Source organism: Petromyzon marinus, chromosome 75 (genome assembly GCF_048934315.1).
Source record: "Petromyzon marinus isolate PM22_M1 ecotype Great Lakes invasive population chromosome 75, UKy_Petmar_22M1.pri1.0, whole genome shotgun sequence".
NCBI classification, from domain to species: domain Eukaryota; kingdom Metazoa; phylum Chordata; class Hyperoartia; order Petromyzontiformes; family Petromyzontidae; genus Petromyzon; species Petromyzon marinus.
Window position 1 is genome coordinate 3,896,828 of NC_133741.1, and position 25,000 is coordinate 3,921,827.

At 42.2% G+C, this 25,000-nt stretch overlaps 3 protein-coding genes across 6 annotated transcripts in view; all 3 read right to left on the bottom strand.

The window, feature by feature from the left end:
- Positions 1–18,924, bottom strand: part of LOC142907139 (uncharacterized) — a 55,088-nt gene extending 36,164 nt beyond the window's left edge. For both annotated transcript variants that reach the window (XM_076056291.1, XM_076056290.1), the window contains exon 1: positions 18,634–18,924. The gene's annotated coding sequence lies outside the window, so the exon portion shown is untranslated. The remainder of the gene's footprint in view (positions 1–18,633) is intronic.
- LOC116958295 (protein FAM43A-like) overlaps positions 1–25,000 on the bottom strand; it is a 202,733-nt gene that overhangs the window by 2,434 nt on the left and 175,299 nt on the right. The window lies entirely within an intron of this gene.
- The window catches only part of LOC116958299 (mitofusin-2-like), a 28,509-nt gene continuing 27,157 nt past the window's right edge, over positions 23,649–25,000 (bottom strand). For all 3 annotated transcript variants that reach the window (XR_012930831.1, XR_012930832.1, XM_032980848.2), the window contains one exon: positions 23,649–25,000. This exon is cut by the window's right edge and continues 1,689 nt beyond it. The gene's annotated coding sequence lies outside the window, so the exon portion shown is untranslated.

The window sequence follows — 25,000 nt, forward strand, 5'->3', positions numbered from 1 at the left end:
TGTCTCCTCCTCGTGAACATCTTCCCCTGAAGGGGAGGAGGGGAGGCACAGCAAGAGGCGACTCAGTAGTAGTGTATAGTGTAGTGTAGTAGTGTATAGTGTAGTGTATCTCAAAGACTTGTCTCCTCCTCGTGAACATCTTCCCCTGAGGGGGAGGCACAGCAAGAGGCTCCCCAGACCCACAGAGACACCCAGTAGTAGTGTATAGTGTAGTGTATAGTGTAGTAGTGTATAGTGTAGTGTATAGTGTAGTGTATCTCAAAGACTTGTCTCCTCCTCGCGAACATCTTCCCCTGAAGGGGAGGCGAGGCACAGCAAGAGGCTACTCAGTAGTAGTGTATAGTGTAGTAGTAGTGTATAGTGTAGTGTATAGTGTAGTGTATAGTGTAGTGTATAGTGTAGTGTATAGTGTAGTGTATAGTGTAGTGTATAGTGTAGTAGTGTATAGTAGTGTAGTGTATAGTGTAGTGTATCTCAAAGACTTGTCTCCTCCTCGCGAACATCTTCCCCTGAAGGGGAGGCACAGCAAGAGGCGACTCAGTAGTAGTGTATAGTGTAGTGTATAGTGTAGTAGTGTAGTAGTGTATAGTGTAGTAGTGTATAGTGTAGTAGTGTATAGTGTAGTAGTGTATAGTGTAGTAGTGTATAGTGTAGTAGTGTATAGTGTAGTAGTGTATAGTGTAGTAGTGTATAGTGTAGTAGTGTAGTGTATAGTGTATAGTAGTGTATAGTGTAGTAGTGTAGTGAATAGTGTAGTGTATAGTGTAGTGTATAGTGTAGTGTATCTCAAAGACTTTTCTCCTCCTCGTGAACATCTTCCCCTGAAGGGGAGGCACAGCAAGAGGCTACCCAGACCCACAGAGACACCCAGTAGTAGTGTATAGTGTAGTGTAGTAGTGTATAGTGTAGTGTATAGTGTAGTAGTGTATAGTGTAGTGTATAGTGTAGTAGTGTATAGTGTAGTAGTGTATAGTGTAGTGTATAGTGTAGTAGTGTATAGTGTAGTGTATAGTGTAGTAGTGTATAGTGGTGTATAGTGTATAGTGTAGTAGTGTATAGTGTAGTGTAGTAGTGTATAGTGTAGTGTATAGTGTAGTAGTGTATAGTGTAGTGTATAGTGTAGTAGTGTATAGTGTAGTGTATAGTGTAGTGTATAGTGTAGTGTATAGTGTAGTAGTGTATAGTGTAGTAGTGTATAGTGTAGTGTATAGTGTAGTGTATAGTGTAGTAGTGTATAGTGTAGTGTATAGTGTAGTAGTGTATAGTGTAGTGTATAGTGTAGTAGTGTATAGTGTAGTGTATAGTGTAGTAGTGTATAGTGTAGTGTATAGTGTAGTAGTGTATAGTGTAGTGTATAGTGTAGTGTATAGTGTAGTGTATAGTGTAGTAGTGTATAGTGTAGTGTATAGTGTAGTAGTGTACAGTGTAGTGTATAGTGTAGTGTATAGTGTAGTAGTGTATAGTGTAGTGTATAGTGTAGTGTATAGTGTAGTGTATAGTGTAGTGTATAGTGTAGTGTATAGTGTAGTGTATAGTGTAGTGTATAGTGTAGTGTATAGTGTAGTGTATAGTGTAGTGTATAGTGTAGTGTATAGTGTAGTGTATAGTGTAGTGTATAGTGTAGTGTATAGTGTAGTGTATAGTGTAGTGTATAGTGTAGTAGTGTATAGTGTAGTGTATCTCAAAGACTTTTCTCCTCCTCGTGAACATCGTCCCCTGAGGGGCGGAGGGGAGGCACAGCAAGAGGCTACCCAGACCCACAGAGACACCCAGTAGTAGTGTATAGTGTAGTGTAGTAGTGTATAGTGTAGTGTATAGTGTAGTAGTGTATAGTAGTGTATAGTGTAGTGTATAGTGTAGTAGTGTATAGTAGTGTATAGTGTAGTAGTGTATAGTAGTGTAGTAGTGTATAGTGTAGTGTATAGTGTAGTGTATAGTGTAGTGTATAGTGTAGTAGTGTATAGTGTAGTAGTGTATAGTAGTGTATAGTGTAGTAGTGTATAGTAGTGTATAGTGTAGTAGTGTATAGTAGTGTATAGTGTAGTAGTGTATAGTAGTGTATAGTGTAGTAGTGTATAGTGTAGTAGTGTATAGTGTAGTAGTGTATATATACACTACACGTGGTGGTGACTTGACCGAAAGAACCAACAATTCGAATCCCTGCATTCACGAAAGCTTTCAATCAAAATTTAACATCGTCAAAGCGTTTGCAGCTTTTCGTGTAACTGCAACACGTTGCCATCGCGAAACGCACCGCTTGGAAATTGGGGGGTCCGTCGTTTTTAAACACCCTGTGTATATTCGCCTCACTGCGTGACCACTCTCCCTGAAAGCGCCAGAGAGTATGGATTTCCTGCAGCCACTTTAGCTTCAAATCAAGATGAGAACCACTGACCTTGGCGCTGCGATCTGCCACGTGAACATCAGCCCCATGCTGTTGACGCACTTGAGCTCCTCTAAGCCTTTATCAACACTTCGCCTTTAGAGGCTGATCCTCCCACCCCCCTTTTACCTGCTGACGACCTCTAGCGCTGCGATCAAAACGTGCGTGGTTTATTTGTTTTAAACTTCACCTCATTATATTTAAGTTACAGAAAGAACCAAGAATGAGGCTACATTATAGCCTGCCAGTACACCCAGTTAAATAACCAGGCTACAGTCTACATTATAGACTGTCAGTACACTCAGGTTAATAACCAGGCTACAGTCTACATTATAGCCTGCCAGTACACTCACTAAATTTAATAACCAGGCTACAGTCTACATTATAGACTGCGAATACGCTTACCAAGCTTAAAGAACCAAGCTACAGTATACATTATAGACTGTCAGTACACTCAGATTAATAACCAGGCTACAGTCTACATTATAGACTGTCAGTACACTCACTCAGCTTAATAACCAGGCTACAGTCTACATTATAGACTGTCAGTACACTCAGCTTAATAACCAGGCTACAGTCTACATTATAGACTGTCAGTACACTCACTCAGCTTAATAACCAGGCTACAGTCTACATTATAGACTGTCAGTACACCCAGCTTAATAACCAGGCTACAGTCTACATTATAGACTGTCAGTACACTCAGTTTAATAACCAGGCTACAGTCTACATTATAGACTGTCAGTACACTCAGCTTAATAACCAGGCTACAGTCTACATTATAGACTGTCAGTACACTCAGCTTAATAACCAGGCTACAGTTTACATTATAGACTGTCAGTACACTCAGTTTAATAACCAGGCTACAGTCTACATTATAGACTGTCAGAACACTCACTCAGCTTAATAACCGGGCTACAGTCTACATTATAGACTGTCAGTACACTCAGGTTAATAACCAGGCTACAGTCTACATTATAGACTGCGAATACGCTTACCAAGCTTAAAGAACCAGGCTACAGTCTACATTATAGACTGTCAGTACACTCACCATACTTAATAACCAGGCTACAGTCTACATTATAGACTGTCAGTACACTCACCCAGCTTAATAACAAGGCTACAGTCTACATTATAGCCTGCCAGTACACTCAGTTTAATAACCAGGCTACAGTCTACATTATAGACTGTCAGTACACTCACCATACTTAATAACCATTACTACAGTCTACATTATAGACTGTCAGTACACCCAGCTTAATAACCAGGCTACAGTCTACATTATAGACTGTCAGTACACTCAGCTTAATAACCAGGCTACAGTCTACATTATAGACTGTCAGTACACTCAGTTTAATAACCAGGCTACAGTCTACATTATAGACTGTCAGTACACTCAGGTTAATAACCAGGCTACAGTCTACATTATAGACTGTCAGTACACTCAGGTTAATAACCAGGTTACAGTCTACATTATAGACTGTCAGTACACTCACTCAGCTTAATAACCAGGCTACAGTCTACATTATAGACTGTCAGTACACTCAGGTTAATAACCAGGCTACAGTCTACATTATAGCCTGCCAGTACACTCACTAAATTTAATAACCAGGCTACAGTCTACATTATAGACTGCGAATACGCTTACCAAGCTTAAAGAACCAAGCTACAGTCTACATTATAGACTGTCAGTACACTCACCATACTTAATAACCAGGCTACAGTCTACATTATAGCCTGCCAGTACACTCAGTTTAGTAACCAGGCTACAGTCTACATTATAGACTGTCAGTACACTCAGCTTAATAACCATTACTACAGTCTACATTATAGACTGTCAGTACACTCAGGTTAATAACCAGGCTACAGTCTACATTATAGACTGTCAGTACACTCACTCAGTTTAATAACCAGGCTACAGTCTACATTATAGACTGTCAGTACACTCACTCAGCTTAATAACCAGGCTACAGTCTACATTATAGACTGTCAGTACACTCACTCAGCTTAATAACCAGGCTACAGTCTACATTATAGACTGTCAGTACACTCACTCAGTTTAATAACCAGGCTACAGTCTACATTATAGACTGTCAGTACACTCACTCAGCTTAATAACCAGGCTACAGTCTACATTATAGACTGTCAGTCCACTCACTCAGCTTAATAACCATTACTACAGTCTACATTATAGACTGTCAGTACACTCAGGTTAATAACCAGGCTACAGTCTACATTATAGACTGTCAGTACACTCACTTAGATTAATAACCAGGCTACAGTCTACATTATAGACTGCCAGTACACTCACTCAGCTTAATAACCAGGCTACAGTCTACATTATAGACTGTCAGTACACTCACTCAGCTTAATAACCAGGCTACAGTCTACATTATAGACTGTCAGTACACTCACCCAGCTTAATAACCAGGCTACAGTCTACATTATAGACTGTCAGTACACTCAGGTTAATAACCAGGCTACAGTCTACATTATAGACTGTCAGTACACTTACAAAGCTTAATAACCAGGCTACAGTCTACATTATAGACTGTCAGTACACTCACTCAGCTTAATAACCAGGCTACAGTCTACATTATAGACTGTCAGTACACTTACCAAGCTTAATAACCAGGCTACAGTCTACATTATAGACTGTCAGTACACACACCCAGCTTAACCAGGCTACAGTCTACATTATAGACTGTCAGTACACTCACTCAGGTTAATAACCAGGCTACAGTCTACATTATAGACTGTCAGTACACTCACCATACTTAATAACCAGGCTACAGTCTACATTATAGACTGTCAGTACACTCACTCCGACTAAGAACCAGGCTACAGTCTACATTATAGACTGTCAGTACACTCAGTTCAATAACCATTACTACAGTCTACATTATAGACTGTCAGTACACTCAGGTTAATAACCAGGCTACAGTCTACATTATAGATTATTTTACATGTTATTATTTTACATGTTATTATTTTACATGTTATTATTTTACACGTTATTATTTTACATGTTATTATTTTACATGTTATTATTTTACACGTTATTATTTTACACGTTATTATTTTACACGTTATTATTTTACATGTTATTATTTTACATGTTATTATTTTACACGTTATTATTTTACATGTTGTTATTTTACACGTTATTATTTTACACGTTATTATTTTACACGTTATTATTTTACACGTTATTATTTTACACGTTATTATTTTACATGTTATTATTTTACATGTTATTATTTTACACGTTATTATTTTACACGTTATTATTTGACACGTTATTATTTTACACGTTATTATTTTACACGTTATTATTTTACACGTTATTATTTTACACGTTATTATTTTACACGTTATTATTTTACACGTTGTTATTTTACACGTTATTATTTTACACGTTATTATTTTACACGTTATTATTTTACACGTTGTTATTTTACACGTTATTATTTTACACGTTATTATTTTACACGTTATGATTTTACACGTTATTATTTTACACGTTATTATTTTACACGTTATTATTTTACACGTTATTATTTTACACGTTATTATTTTACACGTTATTATTTTACACGTTATTATTTTACACGTTATTATTTTACACGTTATTATTTTACACGTTATTATTTTACACGTTATTATTTTACACGTTATTATTTTACACGTTATTATTTTACACGTTATTATTTTACATGTTATTATTTTACATGTTATTATTTTACATGTTATTATTTTACACGTTATTATTTTACACGTTATTATTTTACATGTTATTATTTTACACATTATTATTTTACACGTTATTATTTTACACGTTATTATTTTACACGTTATTATTTTACACGTTATTATTTTACACGTTATTATTTTACACGTTATTATTTTACACGTTATTATTTTACACGTTATTATTTTACACGTTATTATTTTACACGTTATTATTTTACACGTTATTATTTTACACGTTATTATTTTACACGTTATTATTTTACATGTTATTATTTAACATGTTATTATTTTACATGTTATTATTTTACATGTTATTATTTTACACGTTATTATTTTACACGTTATTATTTTACATGTTATTATTTTACACGTTATTATTTTACACCTTATTATTTTACACGTTATTATTTTACATGTTATTATTTTACATGTTATTATTTTACGTGTTGTTATTTTACATGTTATTATTTTACACGTTGTTATTGTACGTGTTATTATTGTACGTATTGTTAATGTATGTGTTGTTATTGTACGTGTTATTTTTGTATGTGTTGTTATTGTACGTGTTATTATTGTACGTGTTATTATTGTATGTGTTATTATTGTATGTGTTATTATTGTATGTGTTGTTATTGTACGTGTTATTATTGAACGTGTTATATTGTACGTGTTATTATTGTATGTGTTATATTGTACGTGTTATATTGTACGTGTTATAGTGTATGTGTTATTATTGTATGTGTTATTATTGAACGTGTTATATTGTATGTGTTATTATTGTATGTGTTATATTGTACGTGTTATATTGTACGTGTTGTTATTGTGTTATTATTGAACGTGTTATTATTGAACGTGTTATATTGTACGTGTTATATTGTACGTGTTATATTGTATGTGTTATATTGTACGTGTTATTATTGTACGTGTTATATTGTATGTTATATTGTACGTGTTATATTGTATGTGTTATATTGTACGTGTTATATTGTGTTATATTGTACGTGTTATTATTGTACGTGTTATATTGTACGTGTTATATTGTATGTGTTATATTGTACGTGTTATTATTGTACGTGTTATATTGTACGTGTTATATTGTACGTGTTGTTATTGTGTTATATTGTACGTGTTGTTATTGTGTTGTTATTGTACGTGTTATTAGTGAACGTGTTGTTATTGTGTTATTATTGTACGTTATTATTGTACGTGTTATTATTGAACGTGTTATATTGTACGTGTTGTTATTGTGTTATTATTGAACGTGTTATTATTGAACGTGTTATTATTGAACGTGTTATTATTGTACGTGTTATATTGTACGTGTTGTTATTGTGTTATATTGAACGTGTTATATTGTACGTGTTGTTATTGTGTTATATTGAACGTGTTATATTGTACGTGTTGTTATTGTGTTGTTATTGTATGTGTAATTAGTGAACGTGTTGTTATTGTGTTATTATTGTACGTGTTATTATTGTACGTGTTATTATTGAACGTGTTATATTGTACGTGTTGTTATTGTGTTATTATTGAACGTGTTATTATTGTACGTGTTATATTGTACGTGTTATATTGTGTTATATTGTACGTGTTGTTATTGTGTTATATTGAACGTGTTATATTGTACGTGTTGTTATTGTGTTATTATTGTACGTGTTATATTGTACGTGTTGTTATTGTATGTGTTATTATTGTACGTGTTATAGTGTACGTGTTATATTGTATGTGTTATTATTGAACGTGTTATAGTGTACGTGTTGTTATTTATGTGTTATTATTGTACGTGTTATTATTGAACGTGTTATAGTGTACGTGTTGTTATTGTATGTGTTATATTGTACGTGTTATATTGTACGTGTTGTTATTGTGTTATATTGTACGTGTTATTATTGTACGTGTTATTATTGAACGTGTTATATTGTATGTGTTATTATTGTATGTGTTATATTGTACGTGTTATTATTGAACGTGTTATATTGTACGTGTTGTTATTGTGTTGTTATTGTACGTGTTATTATTGTATGTGTTATATTGAACGTGTTATATTGTATGTGTTGTTATTGTACGTGTTATTATTGTACGTGTTATATTGTACGTGTTATATTGTACGTGTTGTTATTGTGTTGTTATTGTACGTGTTATATTGTACGTGTTATTATTGTATGTGTTATATTGTACGTGTTATTATTGAACGTGTTATATTGTACGTGTTATATTGTACGTGTTATATTGTACGTGTTATTATTGAACGTGTTATTATTGAACGTGTTATATTGTATGTGTTGTTATTGTGTTATTATTGTATGTGTTATATTGTACGTGTTATATTGAACGTGTTATATTGTATGTGTTGTTATTGTGTTATTATTGTACGTGTTATAGTGTACGTGTTATATTGTACGTGTTATATTGAACGTGTTATATTGTATATGTTATTATTGTACGTGTTATTATTGTACGTGTTATATTGTACGTGTTATTATTGTACGTGTTATTATTGTGTTATTATTGAACGTGTTATATTGTACGTGTTATATTGTACGTGTTATATTGTACGTGTTATTATTGAACGTGTTATTATTGAACGTGTTATATTGTATGTGTTGTTATTGTGTTATTATTGTATGTGTTATATTGTACGTGTTATATTGAACGTGTTATATTGTATGTGTTGTTATTGTGTTATTATTGTACGTGTTATAGTGTACGTGTTATATTGTACGTGTTATATTGAACGTGTTATATTGTATATGTTATTATTGTACGTGTTATTATTGTACGTGTTATATTGTACGTGTTATTATTGTACGTGTTATTATTGTGTTATTATTGAACGTGTTATATTGTACGTGTTATTATTGTATGTGTTATATTGTACGTGTTATATTGTATGTGTTATATTGTACGTGTTGTTATTGTGTTATTATTGTACGTGTTATTATTGTATGTTATTATTGTACGTGTTATAGTGTACGTGTTGTTATTGTGTTATTATTGTACGTGTTGTTAATGTGTTATATTGTACGTGTTATATTGTACGTGTTATATTGAACGTGTTATTATTGTACGTGTTATTATTGAACGTGTTATATTGTACGTGTTGTTATTGTGTTATATTGTACGTGTTGTTATTGTGTTGTTATTGTACGTGTTATTAGTGAACGTGTTGTTATTGTGTTATTATTGTACGTGTTATTATTGTACGTGTTATTATTGTACGTGTTATTATTGAACGTGTTATATTGTACGTGTTGTTATTGTGTTATTATTGAACGTGTTATTATTGAACGTGTTATTATTGAACGTGTTATTATTGTACGTGTTATATTGTACGTGTTGTTATTGTGTTATATTGAACGTGTTATATTGTACGTGTTGTTATTGTGTTATATTGAACGTGTTATATTGTACGTGTTGTTATTGTGTTGTTATTGTATGTGTTATTAGTGAACGTGTTGTTATTGTGTTATTATTGTACGTGTTATTATTGTACGTGTTATTATTGAACGTGTTATATTGTACGTGTTGTTATTGTGTTATTATTGAACGTGTTATTATTGAACGTGTTATTATTGAACGTGTTATTATTGTACGTGTTATATTGTACGTGTTGTTATTGTGTTATATTGAACGTGTTATATTGTACGTGTTGTTATTGTGTTATTATTGTACGTGTTATATTGTACGTGTTGTTATTGTATGTGTTATTATTGTACGTGTTATAGTGTACGTGTTATATTGTATGTGTTATTATTGAACGTGTTATTATTGTACGTGTTGTTATTTATGTGTTATTATTGTACGTGTTATTATTGAACGTGTTATAGTGTACGTGTTGTTATTGTATGTGTTATATTGTACGTGTTATATTGTACGTGTTATATTGTACGTGTTGTTATTGTGTTATATTGTACGTGTTATTATTGTACGTGTTATTATTGAACGTGTTATATTGTATGTGTTATTATTGTATGTGTTATATTGTACGTGTTATTATTGAACGTGTTATATTGTATGTGTTGTTATTGTACGTGTTATTATTGTACGTGTTATTATTGAACGTGTTATATTGTACGTGTTGTTATTGTGTTATTATTGTATGTGGTATATTGTACGTGTTATATTGTATGTGTTATTATTGTACGTGTTATAGTGTACGTGTTATATTGTATGTGTTATTATTGAACGTGTTATTATTGTACGTGTTGTTATTTATGTGTTATTATTGTACGTGTTATTATTGAACGTGTTATAGTGTACGTGTTGTTATTGTATGTGTTATATTGTACGTGTTATATTGTACGTGTTATATTGTATGTGTTATATTGTGTTGTTATTGTACGTGTTATATTGTACGTGTTATTAGTGAACGTGTTGTTATTGTGTTGTTATTGTACGTGTTATTATTGTATGTGTTATATTGAACGTGTTATATTGTACGTGTTGTTATTGTGTTGTTATTGTACGTGTTATATTGTACGTGTTATTATTGTATGTGTTATATTGTACGTGTTATTATTGAACGTGTTATATTGTACGTGTTATATTGTACGTGTTATATTGTACGTGTTATTATTGAACGTGTTATATTGTACGTGTTATTATTGAACGTGTTATATTGTATGTGTTGTTATTGTGTTATTATTGTATGTGTTATATTGTACGTGTTATATTGTATGTGTTATTATTGTACGTGTTATATTGTACGTGTTATACTGTATGTGTTATATTGTGTTGTTATTGTACGTGTTATATTGTACGTGTTATTAGTGAACGTGTTGTTATTGTGTTGTTATTGTACGTGTTATTATTGTACGTGTTATATTGAACGTGTTATATTGTACGTGTTGTTATTGTGTTGTTATTGTACGTGTTATATTGTACGTGTTATTATTGTATGTGTTATATTGTACGTGTTATTATTGAACGTGTTATATTGTACGTGTTATATTGTACGTGTTATATTGTACGTGTTATTATTGAACGTGTTATATTGTACGTGTTATTATTGAACGTGTTATATTGTATGTGTTGTTATTGTGTTATTATTGTATGTGTTATATTGTACGTGTTATATTGTATGTGTTATTATTGTACGTGTTATATTGTATGTGTTATTATTGTACGTGTTATTATTGTACGTGTTATATTGTACGTGTTATTATTGTACGTGTTATTATTGTGTTATTATTGAACGTGTTATATTGTACGTGTTATTATTGTATGTGTTATATTGTACGTGTTATATTGTATGTGTTATATTGTACGTGTTGTTATTGTGTTATTATTGTACGTGTTATTATTGTATGTTATTATTGTACGTGTTATAGTGTACGTGTTATAGTGTACGTGTTGTTATTGTGTTATTATTGTACGTGTTGTTAATGTGTTATATTGTACGTGTTATATTGTACGTGTTATATTGTATGTGTTATATTGTACGTGTTATATTGTATGTTATTATTGAACGTGTTATATTGTATGTGTTGTTATTGTGTTATATTGTACGTGTTATATTGTACGTGTTGTTATTGTGTTATATTGTATGTGTTATTATTGAACGTGTTATATTGTACGTGTTATATTGTACGTGTTGTTATTGTGTTATTATTGAACGTGTTATATTGTACGTGTTGTTATTGTGTTATTATTGTACGTGTTATATTGTACGTGTTGTTATTGTACGTGTTATATTGTACGTGTTATATTGTACGTGTTGTTATTGTGTTGTTATTGTATGTGTTATTATTGTATGTGTTATATTGTATGTGTTATTAGTGTACGTGTTGTTATTGTGTTATTATTGAACGTGTTATTATTGAACGTGTTATATTGTACGTGTTATTATTGTACGTGTTATATTGTGTTATATTGTACGTGTTATATTGTACGTGTTATTGTACGTGTTGTTATTGTGTTATATTGTACGTGTTATTGTACGTGTTGTTACGTGTTATATTGTACGTGTTATTAGTGTATGTGTTATTATTGTACGTGTTATATTGTGTTATATTGTACGTGTTATTGTACGTGTTGTTATTGTGTTATATTGTACGTGTTGTTATTGTGTTATATTGTACGTGTTATTATTGAACGTGTTATTAGTGAACGTGTTATTAGTGTATGTGTTATTATTGTGTTATTATTGAACGTGTTATTAGTGAACGTGTTATTAGTGTATGTGTTATTATTGTACGTGTTGTTATTGTGTTATTATTGAACGTGTTATTAGTGTATGTGTTATTATTGAACGTGTTATTAGTGTACGTGTTGTTATTGTGTTATTATTGAACGTGTTATTAGTGTATGTGTTATTATTGAACGTGTTATTAGTGTACGTGTTGTTATTGTGTTATTATTGAACGTGTTATTAGTGTATGTGTTATTATTGAACGTGTTATTAGTGTACGTGTTGTTATTGTGTTATTATTGAACGTGTTATTAGTGTATGTGTTATTATTGAACGTGTTATTAGTGTACGTGTTGTTATTGTGTTATTAGTGAACGTGTTATATTGTACGTGTTGTTATTGTGTTATTAGTGAGCGTGTTATTAGTGTACGTGTTGTTATTGTGTTATATTGTGTTATTAGTGAACGTGTTATATTGTGTTATTAGTGTACGTGTTATTAGTGAACGTGTTATATTATACGTGTTATTAGTGTACGTGTTGTTATTGTGTTATATTGTGTTATTAGTGAACGTGTTATATTGTGTTATTAGTGAACGTGTTATTAGTGTATGTGTTATTATTGAACGTGTTATTAGTGTACGTGTTGTTATTGTGGCCTCACTGTTTACCAGACAGTGACCTGGCCAGCGTCACGTGCTGTGGCAGCAGCCTCACCAAGTGGCTGATATCAACCAGAGAGCCAAACACTACAACACGTGATTACAGAGACTCACAGATACTCATAGAGACCCACAGAGACCCACACTCATAGAGACTCATAGAGACCCACAGAGACTCATAGAGACTCATATAGACTCATAGAGACCCATAGAGACCCACAGAGACTCATAGAGACCCATAGAGACCCACAGAGACTCATAGAGACCCATAGAGACCCGTAGAGACCCATAGAGACTCATAGAGACCCACAGAGACTCATAGAGACCCGTAGAGACCCATAGAGACTCATAGAGAATTACAGAGACCCACAGAGACTCATAGAGACCCATAGAGACCCACAGAGACCCACAGAGACCCATACTCATAGCTGATATCAACCAGAGAGCCAAACACTATAACACGTGATTATAGAGACCCATAGAGACTCATAGAGACCCATAGAGACTCATAGAGACCCATAGAGACCCACAGAGACTCATAGAGACCTATAGAGACTCATAGAGACCCATAGAGACTCATAGAGACCCGTAGAGACTCATAGAGACCCATAGAGACTCATAGAGACCCGTAGAGACCCAAAGAGACCCGTAGAGACCCATAGAGACTCACAGAGACCCACAGAGAACCAACAGAGACCCATACTCACAGCTGATATCAACCAGAGAGCCAAACACTACAACACGTGATTATAGAGACCCATAGAGACTCATAGAGACCCATAGAGACTCATAGAGACCCATAGAGACTCATAGAGACCCATAGAGACTCATAGAGACCCACAGAGACTCATACTCATAGCTGATATCAACCAGAGAGCCAAACACTACAACACGTGATTACAGAGACTCATAGAGACTCATAGAGACCCACAGAGACTCATAGAGACTCATAGAGACCCACAGAGACTCATAGAGACTCATAGAGACCCACAGAGACTCATAGAGACTCATAGAGACCCACAGAGACTCATAGAGACTCATAGAGACTCATACTCATAGCTGATATCAACCAGAGAGCCAAACACTATAACACGTGATTACAGAGACTCATAGAGACTCATAGAGACCCACAGAGACTCATAGAGACTCATAGAGACTCATAGAGACCTACAGAGACTCACAGAGACTCAGAGACCCACAGAGACCCATACTCATAGCTGATATCAACCAGAGAGCCAAACACTATAACACGTGATTACAGAGACTCATAGAGACTCATAGAGACCCATAGAGACCCATAGAGACCCACAGAGACTCATAGAGACCCAGAGACTCATAGAGACCCATAGAGACTCATAGAGACCCATAGAGACCCAGAGAGACCCATAGAGACCCATAGAGACCCACAGAGACTCACAGAGACCCACAGAGACTCATAGAGACTCATAGAGACTCATAGAGACCCACAGAGACTCATAGAGACTCATAGAGACTCATAGAGACCCACAGAGACTCATAGAGACTCATAGAGACCCACAGAGACTCATAGAGACCCACAGAGACTCTGAGAGACTCAGAGACTCATAGAGACTCATAGAGACCCACAGAGACACAAACTCACAGATACTCATAGAGACCCACAGAGTCCTATACTCATAGAGACTCATAGAGACTCATAGAGACCCATAGAGACTCATACTCATAGCTGATATCAACCATCACGTGGACACTTAGAGCCAAACACTATAACACGCGATTATAGAGACTCATAGAGACGCATAGAGACCCACAGAGACTCATAGAGACTCATAGAGACCCATAGAGACTCATAGAGACTCATAGAGACCCGTAGAGACCCATAGAGACCCATAGAGACCCACACAGACTCATAGAGACTCATAGAGACCCATAGAGCCCCATAGAGACCCACAGAGACTCATAGAGACTCATAGAGACCCAGAGACTCATAGAGACCCACAGAGACTCATAGAGACTCATAGAGACCCACAGAGACTCATAGAGACTCATAGAGACTCATAGAGACCCACAGAGACTCATAGAGACTCATAGAGACCCACAGAGACTCACAGAGACTCAGAGACCCATAGAGACTCATAGAGACCCATAGAGACCCACAGAGACTCATAGAGACCCACAGAGACTCATAGAGACCCACAGAGACTCATAGAGACCCACAGAGACTCATAGAGACCCACAGAGACTCATAGAGACCCACAGAGACCCACAGAGACTCATAGAGACTCATAGAGACTCATAGAGAACCACAGAGACCCACAGAGACTCATAGACTCATAGAGACTCATAGAGACCCACAGAGAATCATAGAGACCCACAGAGACCCACAGAGACCCACAGAGACTCTTAGAGACCCATAGAGACTCATAGAGACCCACAGAGACTCTTAGAGACCCATAGAGACCCATAGAGACCCACAGAGACCCACAGAGACTCATAGAGACTCTCAGAGACTCATAGAGACTCATAGAGACCCATAGAGACCCACAGAGACCGACAGAGACTCATAGACTCATAGAGACTCATAGAGACCCACAGAGACTCATAGAGACCCACAGAGACCCACAGAGACTCATAGAGACTCATAGAGACCCACAGAGACTCATAGAAACTCATAGAGACCCACAGCGACTCATAGAGACTCATAGAGACCCACAGAGACTCATAGAGACTCATAGAGACCCACAGAGTCACATACTCACAGATACTCATAGAGACCCACAGAGTCCAATACTCATAGAGACTCATAGAGACCCACAGAGACTCATAGAGACCCATACTCATAGCTGATATCAACCACCACGTGGACACTTAGAGTAGCAGACACTATAACACGCATGATTATACAGGCTCATAGAGACTCACATAGACTCAGAGACTCATAGAGACTCATAGAGACCCACAGAGACTCATAGAGACCCACAGAGACTCATAGAGACCCACAGAGACTCATAGAGACCCACAGAGACTCATAGAGACTCATAGAGACCCACAGAGACTCATAGAGACTCATAGAGACTCATAGAGAACCACAGAGACCCACAGAGACTCATAGAGACTCATAGAGACCCACAGAGACTCATAGAGACCCACAGAGACTCATAGAGACTCACAGAGACCCACAGAGACTCATAGAGACCCACAGAGACTCATAGAGACTCATAGAGACCCACAGAGACTCACAGAGACCCACAGAGACTCATAGAGACCCACAGAGACTCATAGAGACTCATAGAGACCCACAGAGACTCATAGAGACCCACAGAGACCCACAGAGACTCACAGAGACCCATACTCATAGCTGATATCAACCACCACGTGGACACTTAGAGTAGCAGACACTTTAACACGCGTGTTTATACAGACTCAGAGACTCATAGAGACCCACAGAGACTCATAGAGACCCACAGAGTCCCATACAGAGACCCACAAAGTCCCATACTCGATAGCCCCATACAGACCCACAGAGTCCCATAGTCATAGAGACCCATACAGACCCACAGAGACCCACAGAGACCCACAGAGACTCACAGAGACCCATAGAGACTCATAGAGACTCATAGAGACCCACAGAGACTCATAGAGACTCATAGAGACTCATAGAGACCCACAGAGACTCATAGAGACTCATAGAGACCCACAGAGACCCACAGAGACTCATAGAGACCCACAGAGACTCATAGAGACTCATAGAGACCCATACAGACCCACAGAGACCCACAGAGACCCACAGAGACTCACAGAGACCCATAGAGACTCATAGAGACTCATAGAGACCCACAGAGACTCATAGAGACTCATAGAGACTCATAGAGACCCACAGAGACTCATAGAGACTCATAGAGACCCACAGAGACCCACAGAGACTCATAGAGACCCACAGAGACTCATAGAGACTCATAGAGACCCACAGAGACCCACAGAGACTCACAGAGACCCATAGAGACTCATAGAGACTCATAGAGACCCACAGAGACTCATAGAGACTCATAGAGACCCACAGAGACCCACAGAGACTCATAGAGACCCACAGAGACCCATAGAGACTCATAGAGACCCATACTCACAGAGACCCACAGAGTCCCATACTCATAGAGACCCACAGAGACCCACACAGACCCACAGTCCCATAGTCATAGAAACCCATACAGACCCACAGAGTCCCATACAGACCCACAGAGTCCCATACAGATCCACAGAGACCCATAGTCACCCATAACAGACCTACATACTCAGAGAACTGTAGAGATCCAGAGACTTACATAGTCCCACCGAGACCCACAGAGACCCACAGACACTCACAGAGACCCACAGAGACTCATAGAGACCCACATAGACCCACAGAGACCCACAGAGACTCGTAGAGACCCACATAGACCCACAGAGACCCACAGAGACTCATAGAGACCCACATAGACCCACAGAGACCCACAGAGACCTATACTCATAGACTCACAGAGACTCACTGAGACCCACAGAGACTAAAACTCAGCGATGTTCACGTTACAGCTGCAAGGTCACCACTGATCGTAGTTGACACCAGCGACTTGGACATCATCATCACAGTGGCAGCAGCTCACACCACGTGACTCAGATCATCATCACCACGTGGACATTTATAGTGGCAGCCAAATACTCTAGACACGTGGTGACGTTGATTCTAAATGTGGAGGGGAAAACCGGAGGAGCAGGGTTCAGGATCGAACCCACGACCTCCTGTATACCAGGCGAAGTAGTCAACATCTCACAGGGTCCGGGATCGAACCCACGACCTCCTGTATACCAGGCGAGGTAGTCAACATCTCACAGGGTCCGGGATCGAACCCAAGACCTCCTGTATACCAGGCGAGGTAGTCAACATCTCACAGGGTCCGGGATCGAACCCACGACCTCCTGTAGACCAGGCGAGGTAGTCAACATCTCACAGGGTCCGAGATCGAACCCACGACCTCCTGCATACCAGGCGAGGTAGTCAACATCTCACAGGGTCCGGGATCGAACCCACGACCTCCTGCATACCAGGCGAGGTAGTCAACATCTCACAGGGTCCAGGATCGAACCCACGACCTCCTGTATACCAGGCGAGGTAGTCAACATCTCACAGGGTCCGGGATCGAACCCACGACCTCCTGTATACCAGGCGAGGTAGTCAACATCTCACAGGGTCCGGGATCGAACCCACGACCTCCTGCATACCTTGCGAGGTAGTCAACATCTCACAGGGTCCGGGATCGAACCCACAACCTCCTGGAATCGGCGCTTATCCGTTGTGCGATTTACAATTAAAGTAGCGTTCACAATTCGTAGTCTGCACAGGCACCTCCCCCTCCCCCGTCATGGTCGATCCACTGCTGGCTGAGGAGTCCCTCAGCAGCCAATCAACTGCGCGCTAGAGGTCAGCTGACTCACTTTAAATACAAACACCAAACTATTGTTAATGTAACCAGACTCCCGCAACACACCCAGCTCTTAGCTTATAAGCTATAATAAACATTATATATTATTATTATCATACATTTGAGAGCAATCGAACCGCGCGGATTTCGCGCAGAAAACGCCGAAGCGAGATGAATTTCGACGTTTCGCGGCCCAATCCGACCGCAGGCGAAGTTATATATACATTAAAAAAAAATGTTTTATATTTTTAAACAAAAATTGTTTTTTTTTTACCTCACGACGCTGCGCGATCGGCCCCGTTACCAATCTCCGCTCACCCGTTAACAACAACCCTTAACATCTTTAAAATAAAACACATCACTAATGTAACGTCTGTGTTTTTTTGTTTGTTATGTATACACACACACGTACAAACGCACACGTATAAACACACACACACACAGCGCGCGCGCGTGTGTGCGTGTTTAGATGTGTAAATGTATAAATATTTGAGGGTAATTAAAGAGGCCCGCGGAGTGGCGTGGATCCGCTGACCTTGGCCCCGACCGACTGAGCCGGTCGAGCGGCCGCGAGCCGCGTTTTATACTCGGAGAGCTTCGGATTCGCAAAACGCCCCGGGGGCGCCGCTCGCGTTGGCGACGGCGCAATAGTCGTAGTGGGAGGGTGGCCCCCGGGGCGTTTTGAGAATGCGAAGCTTTTAGCCACCCACCACCGCTTCAAATGCACAGCAGAGGCGAGCCGATGGTTCAGGGTCCGGGATCGAACCCACGGCCTCCTGTAGACCAGGCGAGGTAGTCAACATCTCACAGGGTCCGGGATCGAACCCACGACCTCCGGTAGACCAGGCGAGGTAGGCAACATCTCACAGGGTCCGGGATCGAACCCACGACCTCCTGTAGACCAGGCGAGGTAGTCAACATCTCACAGGGTCCGGGTTCGAACCCACGACCTCCTGTAGACCAGGCGAGGTAGTCAACATCTCACAGGGTCCGGGATCGAACCCACGACCTCCTGTAGAGCAGGCGAGGTAGTCAACATCTCACAGGGTCCGGGATCGAACGCACGACCTCCTGTAGAGCAGGCGAGGTAGTCAACATCTCACAGGGTCCGGGATCGAACCCACGACCTCCTGTGTACCGGGAGAGGTAGCCAACATCTCTCAGGGTCCGGGATCGAACCCACGACCTCCTGTAGACCAGGCGAGGTAGTCAACATCTCACAGGATCCGGGATCGAACCCACGACCTCCTGTAGACCAGGCGAGGTAGTCAACATCTCACAGGGTCCGGGATTGAACCCACGACTTCCTGTATACCAGGCGAGGTAGTCAACATCTCACAGGGTCCGGGATCGAACCCACGACCTCCTGTAGAGCAGGCGAGGTAGTCAACATCTCACAGGGTCCGGGATTTAACCCACGACCTCCTGTAGACCAGGCGAGGTAGTTAACATCTCACAGGGTCTGGGATCGAACCCACGACCTCCTGTAGACCAGGCGAGGTAGTCAACATCTCACAGGGTCCAGGATCGAACCCACGACCTTCTGTAGACCAGGCGAGGTAGTCAACATCTCTCAGGGTCCGGGATCGAACCCACGACCTCCTGTAGACCAGGCGAGGTAGTCAACATCTCACAGGGTCCGGGAACGAACCCACGACCTCCTGTATACCAGGAGAGGTAGTCAACATCTCACAGGGTCCGGGATCGAACCCACGACCTCCTGTATACCAGGCGAGGTAGTCAACATCTCACAGGGTCAGGGATCGAACCCACGTACCTCCTGTAGACCAGGCGAGGTAGTCAACATCTCACAGGGTCCGGGATCGAACCCACGACCTCCTGTAGACCAGGCGAGGTAGTCAACATCTCACAGGGTCCGGGATCGAACCAACGACCTCCTGTATACCAGGCGAGGTAGTCAACATCTCACAGGGTCCGGGATCGAACCCACGACCTCCTGTAGGACAGGCGAGGTAGTCAACATCTCACAGGGTCCGGGATCGAACCCACGACCTCCTGTGTACCAGGCGAGGTAGTCAACATCTCTCAGGGTCCGGGGTCGAACCCACGACCTCCTGTACACCAGGCGAGGTAGTCAACATCTCACAGGGTCCGGGATCGAACCCACGACCTCCTGTATACCAGGTGAGGTAGTCAACATCTCACAGGGTCCGGGATCGAACCTACGACCTCCTGTAGACCAGGCGAGGTAGTCAACATCTCACAGGGTCCGGGATCGAACCCACGACCTCCTGTAGACCAGGCGAGGTAGTCAACACCTCACAGGGTCCGGGATCGAACCCACGACCTCCTGTAGACCAGGCGAGGTAGCCAACATCTCTCAGGGTCCAGGATCGAACCCACGACCTCCTGTAGGCCAGGCGAGATAGTCAACATCTCACAGGGTCCGGGATCGAACCCACGACCTCCTGTAGACCAGACGAGGTAGTCAACATCTCACAGGGTCTGGGATCGAACCCACGACCTCCTGTAGACGATGCGTGGTAGTCAACATCTCACAGGGTCCGGGATCGAACCCACGACCTCCTGTATACCAGGCGAGGTAGTCAATATCTCACAGGGTCCGGGATCGAACCCACGACCTCCTGTACACCCGGCGAGGTAGTCAACATCTCACAGGGTCCGGGATCGAACCCACGACCTCCTGTATACCAGGCGAGGTAGTCAATATCTCACAGGGTCCGGGAACGAACCCACGACCTCCTGTAGACCAGGCGAGGTAGTCAACACCTCACAGGGTCCGGGATCGAACCCACGGCCTCCTGTAGACCAGGCGAGGTAGTCAACATCTCACAGGGTCCGGGATCGAACCCACGACCTCCTGCATACCAGGCGAGGTAGTCAACATCTCACAGGGTCAGGGATCAAACCCACGACCTCCTGTAGACCAGGCGAGGTAGTCAACATCTCACAGGGTCCGGGATCGAACCAACGACCTCCTGTAGACCAGGCGAGGTAGTCAACATCTCACAGGGTCCGGGATCGAACCCACGACCTCCTGTAGAGCAGGCGAGGTAGTCAACATCTCACAGGGTCCGGGATCGAACGCACGACCTCCTGTAGAGCAGGCGAGGTAGTCAACATCTCACAGGGTCCGGGATCGAACCCACGACCTCCTGTGTACCGGGAGAGGTAGCCAACATCTCTCAGGGTCCGGGATCGAACCCACGACCTCCTGTAGACCAGGCGAGGTAGTCAACATCTCACAGGATCCGGGATCGAACCCACGACCTCCTGTAGACCAGGCGAGGTAGTCAACATCTCACAGGGTCCGGGATTGAACCCACGACTTCCTGTATACCAGGCGAGGTAGTCAACACCTCACAGGGTCCGGGATCGAACCCACGACCTCCTGTAGAGCAGGCGAGGTAGTCAACATCTCACAGGGTCCGGGATTTAACCCACGACCTCCTGTATACCAGGCGAGGTAGTTAACATCTCACAGGGTCTGGGATCGAACCCACGACCTCCTGTAGACCAGGCGAGGTAGTCAACATCTCACAGGGTCCAGGATCGAACCCACGACCTTCTGTAGACCAGGCGAGGTAGTCAACATCTCTCAGGGTCCGGGATCGAACCCACGACCTCCTGTAGACCAGGCGAGGTAGTCAACATCTCACAGGGTCCGGGAACGAACCCACGACCTCCTGTATACCAGGAGAGGTAGTCAACATCTCACAGGGTCCGGGATCGAACCCACGACCTCCTGTATACCAGGCGAGGTAGTCAACATCTCACAGGGTCAGGGATCGAACCCACGTACCTCCTGTAGACCAGGCGAGGTAGTCAACATCTCACAGGGTCCGGGATCGAACCCACGACCTCCTGTAGACCAGGCGAGGTAGTCAACATCTCACAGGGTCCGGGATCGAACCAACGACCTCCTGTATACCAGGCGAGGTAGTCAACATCTCACAGGGTCCGGGATCGAACCCACGCCCTCCTGTAGGACAGGCGAGGTAGTCAACATCTCACAGGGTCCGGGATCGAACCCACGACCTCCTGTGTACCAGGCGAGGTAGTCAACATCTCTCAGGGTCCGGGGTCGAACCCACGACCTCCTGTACACCAGGCGAGGTAGTCAACATCTCACAGGGTCCGGGATCGAACCCACGACCTCCTGTATACCAGGTGAGGTAGTCAACATCTCACAGGGTCCGGGATCGAACCTACGACCTCCTGTAGACCAGGCGAGGTAGTCAACATCTCACAGGGTCCGGGATCGAACCCACGACCTCCTGTAGACCAGGCGAGGTAGTCAACACCTCACAGGGTCCGGGATCGAACCCACGACCTCCTGTAGACCAGGCGAGGTAGCCAACATCTCTCAGGGTCCAGGATCGAACCCACGACCTCCTGTAGGCCAGGCGAGATAGTCAACATCTCACAGGGTCCGGGATCGAACCCACGACCTCCTGTAGACCAGACGAGGTAGTCAACATCTCACAGGGTCTGGGATCGAACCCACGACCTCCTGTAGACGATGCGTGGTAGTCAACATCTCACAGGGTCCGGGATCGAACCCACGACCTCCTGTATACCAGGCGAGGTAGTCAATATCTCACAGGGTCCGGGATCGAACCCACGACCTCCTGTACACCCGGCGAGGTAGTCAACATCTCACAGGGTCCGGGATCGAACCCACGACCTCCTGTATACCAGGCGAGGTAGTCAATATCTCACAGGGTCCGGGAACGAACCCACGACCTCCTGTAGACCAGGCGAGGTAGTCAACACCTCACAGGGTCCGGGATCGAACCCACGGCCTCCTGTAGACCAGGCGAGGTAGTCAACATCTCACAGGGTCCGGGATCGAACCCACGACCTACTGTATACCAGGCGAGGTAGTCAACATCTCACAGGGTCCGGGATCGAACCCACGACCGCCTGTAGACCAGGCGAGGTAGCCAACATCTCACAGGGTCCGGGATCGAACCCACGACCTCCTGTATACCAGGCGAGGTAGTCAACATCTCACAGGGTCCGGGATCGAACCCACGACCTCCTGTATACCAGGCGAGGTAGTCAACATCTCACAGGGTCCAGGATCGAACCCACGACCTCATGTACACCAGGCGAGGTAGTCAACATTTCCTAGCCACCATGATGATGATGAGTCTGTGGGTCTCTGTGTGGTGAGTCTGTGGGTCTCTGTGTGGTGAGTCTGTGGGTCTCTGTGTGGTGAGTCTATGGGTCTCTATGAGTGAGTCTGCGGGTCATCGGCGTGCTTCAGAGCCCACTAAATAACGCACAGAGGGAGGCCTCCAGTAACAGTGCCAACATAGAGCGTTTATTGACGAAGACAAAAAGTTCATTCCATATGCGAATGCAAAGCGACAACCATTGACAACATCGGCGCTGACGCCTCAATTCATTATAGAAGGCGGCCGACTTCAAATAGTGAGACTCAAGGGGCCTGAGAGTCGGGACCCCGAGTCTCTAGACCCCGAGTCTCTACACCCCGAGTCTCTACACCCCGAGTCTCTAGACCCCGAGTCTCCAGACCCCGAGTCTCTAGACCCCGAGTCTCTACACCCCGAGTCTCTAGACCCCGAGTCTCTAGACCCCGAGTCTCTAGACCCCGAGTCTCTAGACCCCGAGTCTCTACACCCCAAGTCTCTAGACCCCGAGTCTCCAGACCCCGAGTCTCTAGACTCCGAGTCTCTAGACCCCGAGTCTCTACACCCCGAGTCTCTAGACCCCGAGTCTCTACACCCCGAGTCTCTACACCCCGAGTCTCTAGACCCCGAGTCTCTACACCCCGAGTGTCTAGACCCCGAGTCTCTACACCCCGAGTGTCTAGACCCCGAGTGTCGAGACCCCGAGTCTCTAGACCCCGAGTCTCTAGACCCCGAGTCTCTAGACCCCGAGTCTCTAGACCCCGAGTCTCTACACCCCGAGTCTCTAGACCCCGAGTCTCTAGACCCCGAGTCTCTAGACCCCGAGTCTCTAGACCCCGAGTCTCTACACCCCGAGTCTCTAGACCCCGAGTCTCTACACCCCGAGTGTCTAGACCCCGAGTGTCGAGACCCCGAGTCTCTAGACCCCGAGTCTCTAGACCCCGAGTCTCTAGACCCCGAGTCTCTAGACCCCGAGTCTCTAGACCCCGAGTCTCTACACCCCGAGTCTCTAGACCCCGAGTCTCTAGACCCCGAGTCTCTAGACCCCGAGTCTCTACACCCCGAGTCTCTAGACCCCGAGTCTCTAGACCCCGAGTCTCTACACCCCGAGTCTCTACACCCCGAGTCTCTACACCCCGAGTGTCTAGACCCCGAGTGTCGAGACCCCGAGTCTCTAGACCCCGAGTCTCTAGACCCCGAGTCTCTACACCCCGAGTCTCTAGACCCCGAGTCTCTAGACCCCGAGTCTCTACACCCCGAGTCTCTAGACCCCGAGTCTCTAGACCCCGAGTCTCTACACCCCGAGTCTCTAGACCCCGAGTCTCTAGACCCCGAGTCTCTAGACCCCGAGTCTCTACACCCCGAGTCTCTAGACCCCGAGTCTCTAGACCCCGAGTCTCTAGACCCCGAGTCTCTAGACCCCGAGTCTCTACACCCCGAGTCTCTAGACCCCGAGTCTCTAGACCCCGAGTCTCTACACCCCGAGTCTCTAGACCCCGA